We start from the raw sequence: 7630 nt of genomic DNA, 5'->3' as shown, positions 1-7630 counted from the left end.
ATGACTGGGTAAGTTACCTAACCTTTCTGTGCTTGAGTTTCCTCACTTGTTAAATGGGGACCATCAGAGATTATGGGGTTTAAGTGAGTTAATCATATGAAGTGCTTAGAATACCTGGCACAAAGTACGTGCTAATGAGATGTGAGCTGGTATTCACTATATCACTTAAGGGATTTGCGGATGCTACATGGAATTTACAGAAGTCAAGTGCTTTGTCTAATAGACTGATGTAGGAAAACGGCTTTGCCCCATGTAGGTTCCAGGCTACCAGGATTCTGCCTTTTTCAACATGTGGTTTCCAAGATTGCCTTGGGCATCAGCATCCAGCTGGTACACCAGAGAAAGGGGTTTCATATACCTGGCCTGGAAGTGGTGTGCATGACCTCTCTGCCCACACTCACTGGCTGGAACTCAGTCACATGACCACACCAGAGGCAAGGGGGCCTGTGAAATACATGTCCAGGCAGATGAGGGGTACAGCTAGTTGGCTGGCTAAGCAGTCCTCCAATGTCGACTTACACAGAGACCACACATACTTTTTCAGCAAAGGAGATGGCCCCAAATCCCACCCAGGCAATCCATTGACCTCAACATCCAGAGTCCCCTGATGCCGCGTCTTCTTCCAGGTCTTCATTGTGGCCCCTTAAGGTCTGGCAAACTCTGAACTTGGAGATAAGTTACCTGTTTCTACCCCATACCCAGTGATAGAGCTGGGATAGAACAACTGTAGTAGCAAATCTCAATTGGAAAAGGAAATGGGAAATTGGGGAGCTGTCATTGGCCCCAACAGTTAGAAAATCATGCTGAACAGGCTGGGCGCGGTGGCTCACACCTGTAATCCCAGCACTTTGGGAGGCTGAGATGGATGGATCACGAGGTCAGGAGATCAAGACCATCCTGGCCAACATGGCAAAACCCCGTCTCTTCTAAAAATAGAAAAATTAGCTGAGGGTGGTGGAGCATGCCTGTAATCCCAGCTACTCGGGAGGCTGAAGCAGGAGAATTGCTTGAACCTGAGAGTCGGAAGTTGCAGTGAGCTGAGATCGTGCCACTGCACTCCAGCCTGGTGACAGAGCGAGACTCCGTCTCAAAAACAAAAATCGTGCTGAACAAACATTATGAAGGAGTTTATTAAAAATTCTAGGCCAGGCACAGTGGTTCATGCCTGTAATCCCAGCACTTTGGGAGGCTGAGGTGGGCGGATCACAAGGTCAGGAGTTCAAGACCAGCCTGGCCAACATGGTGAAACCCCATTTCTACTAAAAATACAAAAATTGGGCCAGGTGCGGTGGCTCAAGCCTGTAATCCTAGCACTTTGGGAGGCTGAGGCAGGCGGATCATGAGGTCAGGAGATCAAGACCATCCTGGCTAACGTGGTGAAACCCCGTCTCTACTAAAAAAATACAAAAAATTAGCCAGGCATGGTGGCAGGTGCCTGTAGTCCCAGTTACTCGGGAGGCTGAGGCAGGAGAATGGTGTAGACCCAAGAGGCGGAGCTTGCAGTGAGCTGAGGTCACACCACTGCACTCCAGCCTGGGCGACAGAGCAAGACTCCGTCTCAAAAAAAAAAAAAAAAAAAAAAAAATTAGCCAGGCATGGTGGCACGTGCCTGTAATCCCAGCTACTTGGGAGGCTGAGGCAGCAGACTCACTTGAACCCAGGAGGCGGAGGTTGCAGTGAGCCGAGACTGCGCCATTGCGCTCCAGCCTGGCAACAGAGCGAGACCCCGCCTCAAAAAAAAAAAAAAAAAAATTCTGATGGCCTAGTTTGGAAGGAACTCTCTTGTCCATTGTCCATAGCCCCATCTGAGTAGGCACTGAGGCTGCTCTTGGGAGGTGGCACGGCCTTCCTAGCTAGCTTACTGCTTGGTGCAAGTCTGGGGACCCGAGGGTTGTCTAAAACCTTGGAAAAGAGTCGGTGGCTTTTAAAACCTGAGTGTGTGGTTAATTTGGGAAAACAATTTACTTGGTAGACTTCTGATTATTCACTTGCAGCCATTTCTGCATGCCAGTAACCACACTAGCAATTCATGCCTCTACACAGTTCTCAAGGCTGATTAATTTTGCTTCTCACTTCTAGTTCATTCTCAGAGACACCTGCCTTGACTTCATCTGAAGTGTATTTGAATGGGAAAACCCCAACAGATGATTTTTGCTGCAGGGCTGAGTCTTACTGGGCCTTGGTATTCAAAGCCTGTTTCAAACTTAGCTCTTATCTGGGATCTCGAAGGAAATTCATTTTTTACAACCCTCGAGGTCCCAGGTATTTTGACTCACTCTTTTCATTTCTGCTTATAACCAGCCAATTATTTCCTACGTTTAGGGTTGTTTCATCTAGTAGAGACGGGGGTTTCACCATGTTGGCCAGGCTGGTCTCAAACTCCTGACCTCAAGTGACCCTCCCCCTCTGCCTCCCAAGGTGCTAGGATTATAGGCGTGAGCCACCACACCCAGCCAGGACTTTCTTGTAATGCTTGTAACAGCACACTGACTTGAGTTTTCAACTCTTCTCTTAGGCCAGAGATTCAGGCTATGTAGTTAATATAGCCAACCATCCAAGTTGCCACAGGAGGCAGTTTTTCCAGATGTTTTGCCCTCCGAATAACATAGGTCTCCACTTTTCCAGCCTCCCAGATCAGTTTCCTTCTTGACCACCAAACCAGTGTTATAACAGATTTTTGTGATAAGCATCCCATTTCAGTACCGGTATCTGTACTGGTTAAGGTTGTCTAACTACTGCAACAAACCAACCCCAAATGTCTGTAGCTTAACACCATAAAACTTTCTTTCTCCTTCACTAACATTCCAATGCGGGTTCAAGTCAGTCAGGTGGGAATGGGGTAGGAGGGCTCTTCTCCAAGTTCATTGAGGAACCGGGTTTCCAGCAGCTCTGCCATGTTCATGCAGCTCTCAGGGTTGCCCTGGCCTTCAGCATTCCATTGGAACAGGATGGAAATGAGGAGAGTGAAGCGTGAGGGGTTTTCGTGGGCCACACCTGCAAATGGTATATATCACTTCTCACACAAAATCAGCAAAAAGTCTCCTGGCCACACCTAGTTGAAGGAGAAGCAGAGAAATGTAGACTAACTGATGTCTGAGAAGAAGAGATCAGCTGACGCCGTTTTTACCTAAGAGAGGAAGAATATCAACTTTCTAACGCTGGGCGAGAGAGTAGAGTCTTCTCGACTCTCAGTTACATACTCACTAATTGAAACCCATAATTCTTTTTTTTTTTTTTTAGATGGAGTCTCTCTGTCACCCAGGCTGGAGTGCAGTGGCGTGATCTTGGCTCACTGCAACTTCTGCCTCCCCTCCCAGGTTCAAGCAAATCTCCTGTCTCACCCTCCCAAGTAGCTGGGATTACATGTGCACACCACCACGCCTGGCTAATTTTTGTACTTTTAGTAGAGACAAAGGGTTTCACCATGTTGGTCTGGCTGATCTCGAACTCCTGACCTTGTGATCCATCCAGCTTGGCCTCTCAAAGTGCTGGGATTACAGGCGTTAGCCACCGCGCCCATCCAGAGACCCATAATTCTGAACTGTTTTGAGTTGATTTCCTTATTGTTGAGTTTCAAGACAACTTTCCTATCCTAAAGCTTTCTTTTCTTTTCTTTTCTTTTCTTTTTTTCTTTTTTTTTTTGAGACGGAGTCTTGCTCTGTCACCCAGGCTGGAGATGACGCCATCTTGGCTCATTGCAACCTTGGTCTCCTGGGTTCAAGTGATTCTCCTGCCTCAGCCTCCCGAGCCGCTTGGGACTACAGGCACATACCACCACACCCAGCTAATTTTTGTAGTTTTAGTAGAGATGAGGTTTCACCATATTGGCCAGGCTGGTCTCAAACTCATTACCTTGTGATCCACCTGCCTTAGCCTCCCAAAGTGCTGCTATTACAGCCGTGAGCCACCACACCCGGCCTATCTTAAAGCTTTCTAAATGACGTGTCTGTGCTTAAAGTGATAAAAAAATTAACCATTTTCAGGCTCTTAGAGATACCCTGGGGTGTTAACCAGTGTAGAGTCATTACTTTATGTATAGATTTGTACCACGGGGCCTTTATTTGAGAGGATTTCTATGTACACAGACAAGGCAGTTTAAATGGGGTAGCTTAAACAAATCTCACCTTGTTCTACTACCCTTCTTACCTGTCTAAAGAGAATTATGCGGACAAAGGCTATTACTAGTTGAAGGTAAGAAATAATTATTCTGTCGTTCAGGTCTCAATCTTTTGATATTCAGTTCTATTTGAAATGAGATTTCTAGTACATGATAGAGCTCTTATTTATAGTCCAATTATAGTAGGAATTATGAGACATTAGTTATTAGTGGAAAGAATTACTGGTCCTTGGCACAGAGAAAGGGGAATTCCCTGCATCTTTATTTTTTAAAAGACTAAAAGTATCAAGGGAGTAAATGTGTTCGGGGTTTTATGGCAGAAGTGTGTATCTACAGCTTGGGGGAGGAAAAATCTAAGAAAAGAGAAGTGGGGCCGGGCACAGTTGCTCACACTTGTAATCTCAGCACTTTGGGAGGCTGAGGCAGGAGAATCTGATCACTTGAGCCCAGGGGTTCAAGGCTGCAGTGAGCTACGATGGTGCCACTGCTCTCCAGCCTGGGTGACAGAAAGATACCCTCTCTCACAAAAACAGAAAAGAAGGCCGGGCACGGTGGCTCACGCCTCTGATCCCAGAACTTTGGGAGGCCGAGGCGAGCAGATCAACTGAGGTCAGGAGTTCGAGAACAGCCTGGCCAACATGGTGAAACCTTGTCTCTACCAAAAGTACAAAACTTGGCTGGGCGTGGTGGCTTATGTCTGTAATCCTAGCACTTTGAAAGGCTGAGGTGGGCAGATCACGAGGTCAGGAGTTTGAGACCTACCTGGCCAACATTGTGAAACCCTGTCTCTACTAAAAATACAAAAATTAGCCAGGCGGTGTGGCAGGCACCTGTAATCCCAGCTACTGGGGAGGCTGAGGCAGGAGAATCACTTGAACCCGGGAGGTGGAGGTTGCAGTGAGCCAAGACTGCGCCATTGCACTCCAGCCTGGGTGACAGAGTGAGACTCTGTCTCAAAAAAAAAAAAAATTCTCCAAATAAATGCTTCAGGATTTTTTTTTCTTTTTTCTTTTTTGAGACAGAGCCTCACCCTGTCACTGCAGTGCAGTAGTGCAATCTTGGCTCACTGCAACCTGCGCATCCCGGGTTCAAGTGATTCTCATGCTTCAGCCTCCCGAGTAGCTGGAACTACAGGTGCACACCATGCCTGGCTAATTTTTTTTTTTTTTTTTCAAGACTGAGTTTCACTCTTGTTGCCCAGGCTGAAGTGCAATGGCATCATCTTGACTCACTGCCATGTCCGCCTCCCAGGTTCAGGCAATTCTCCTGCCTCAGCCTCCTGAGTAGCTGGGATTACAGGCACCCACCCCACCCAACTAATTTTTTGTATTTTTAGTAGAGACCAGGTTTTACCATGTTGGTCAGGCTGGTCTCGAACTCCTGACGTCAGTTGATCCATCTGCCCCAGCCTCCGAAAGTGCTGGGATTACAGGTGTGAGCCACCACGCCTGGCCTAATTTTTTGTACTTTTAGTAGAGATAGCATTTTGCCATGTTGCCCAGGCTGGTCTCAAACTCCTGCTTCAGGATCTTAATCCCACTTGTTTAAAATTTCCCTTGAAAGCTCTGCTCTTGTCTGCAGCTGACCTGGGCTCAACTGTTTTGCCACCAGCAAGTGGAAAGTTTGCTCAGCTTTAATTTTTTAATCAGAATTCTGTAAGCTGAACCAATTGGGATATCTGTGGTGTTGGCTGTTGTTTCTGCTGCTAATCTCAGTCCTCTTCAGTTAGGGCACAAACAAGATGAATTTTTTCTTACAGATTGATGTGAATGGTCTGCTGCTGCAGGCTTCTCCTTCCACATTGTGTTGTCCGTTATTTTGGTTGGTTGTTTTGAGACAGCCTTGCTCTGTCAACCAGGCTGGAGTGCAGCAGTGCAATCACGGCTCACTGAAGCCTCGACCTCCTAAGCTCAAGTAATCCTCCCACTTCAGCCGCCCCGTAGCTACAGCTACAGGTATACACCACCACACCCGGATAATTTTTTTTTTTTTTTTTTGAGACAGAGTCTCGCTCTGTCACCCAGGCTGGAGTGCAATGGCATGATCTCGGCTCACCGCAACCTCCACCTCCTGGGTTCAAGCAATTCTCCTGCCTCAGCCTCCCGAGCAGCTGGGACTACAGGCGCCCGCCACCTCGCCCAGCTAGTTTTTTGTATTTTTTAGTAGAGACGGGGTTTCACCGTGTTAGCCAGGATGGTCTCCATCTCCTGACCTCGTGATCCACCCGTCTCGGCCTCCCAAAGTGAGCCACAGCACCCAGCCATTTTTTTTTTTTTTTTTTTTAAGATGGAGTTTCGCTCTTGTTGCCCAGGCTGGAGTGCAATGGCATGATCTCGGCTCACCGCAACCTCCGCCTCCTGGGTTCAAGCGATTCTCCTGCCTCAGCCTCCTGAGTAGCTGGAATTATAGGCATGTGCCACCACGCCTGGCTAATTTTGTATTTTAGTAGAGATGGGGTTTCTCCATGTTGATCAGGCTGGTTTCGAACTCCTGACCTCAGATGATCCACCTGCCCTAGCCTCCCCAGCGGATCACGAGGTCAGGAGGTTGAGAACAGCCTGGTTAACATGGTGAAACCCTGTTTCTACTGAAAATACAAAAAATAGCCAGGTATGGTGGTGGGCACCTGTAATCCCAGGTACTCGGGAGGCTGAGGCAGGAGAATCGCTTGAACCCGGGAGGCGGAGGTTGCAGTGAGCTGAGATTGTGCCACTGCACTCCAGCTTGGGCAAAAAGAGCGAAACTCCATCTCAAAATAAATAAATAAATACATAAAACTTTGACCCCTCTTTTCACACCCTACCTATATCTAACCATTCCAGAATCCTATCGACTGTACTTCAAAACATATTCAATATCTGATCATTTTTAGAACCCTGGTCCCAGGCACCATTTCTTCTTGCCTGGATTATTGCAACAGGTCTCCCTGCTCCTGCCCTTGTCTACCTGGCTACCTACCTGCCTGTCTGCCTCCCTACCTGCCTGCCTGCCTACCTACCTACCTACCTACGTGCCTGCCTGCCTACCTATGTGCCTACCTACATACCGACCTACCTGCCTACATACCTATCTGCCTGCCTGCCTGCCTACCTTCCTGCCTGCCTGCCTACTACATACCTACCTATCTGCCTTCCTGCCTACCTACCTGTCTTGTCCACTCTTAGCACAACAGCCAGCATAATTGTGTTGAATCAGATCAGGCCTCTCCTCCAAACCCTTCAGTGGGTTCCTATCTCACTCAAAGTAAAAGCTGAAGTCCTTATAATGCCTCCAAGGCCCCTGTGGCTCTCTCTGCTTCACTTCCTGTTTGCCTGCCTACCTGCCTGTCTACCTGCCTACCTACCTACCTGTCTACCTACTTACCTTCCTCCATACCTACATGCATATCTACATACCTACCTATCTACATACCTGTCTGCTTGCCTGCCTACCTGTCTCTCTGCCTGCCTGCCTACTTACCTACCTACCTAGCTGCCAGCCTACCTACACGCCTATCTACATACCTGCCTGCCT

This window comes from Piliocolobus tephrosceles, chromosome 1, assembly GCF_002776525.5.
Source record: "Piliocolobus tephrosceles isolate RC106 chromosome 1, ASM277652v3, whole genome shotgun sequence".
Lineage (NCBI taxonomy): Eukaryota > Metazoa > Chordata > Mammalia > Primates > Cercopithecidae > Piliocolobus > Piliocolobus tephrosceles.
The sequence above is the reverse complement of the archived record's forward strand: the minus strand, read 5'-3'. Positions refer to the sequence as shown.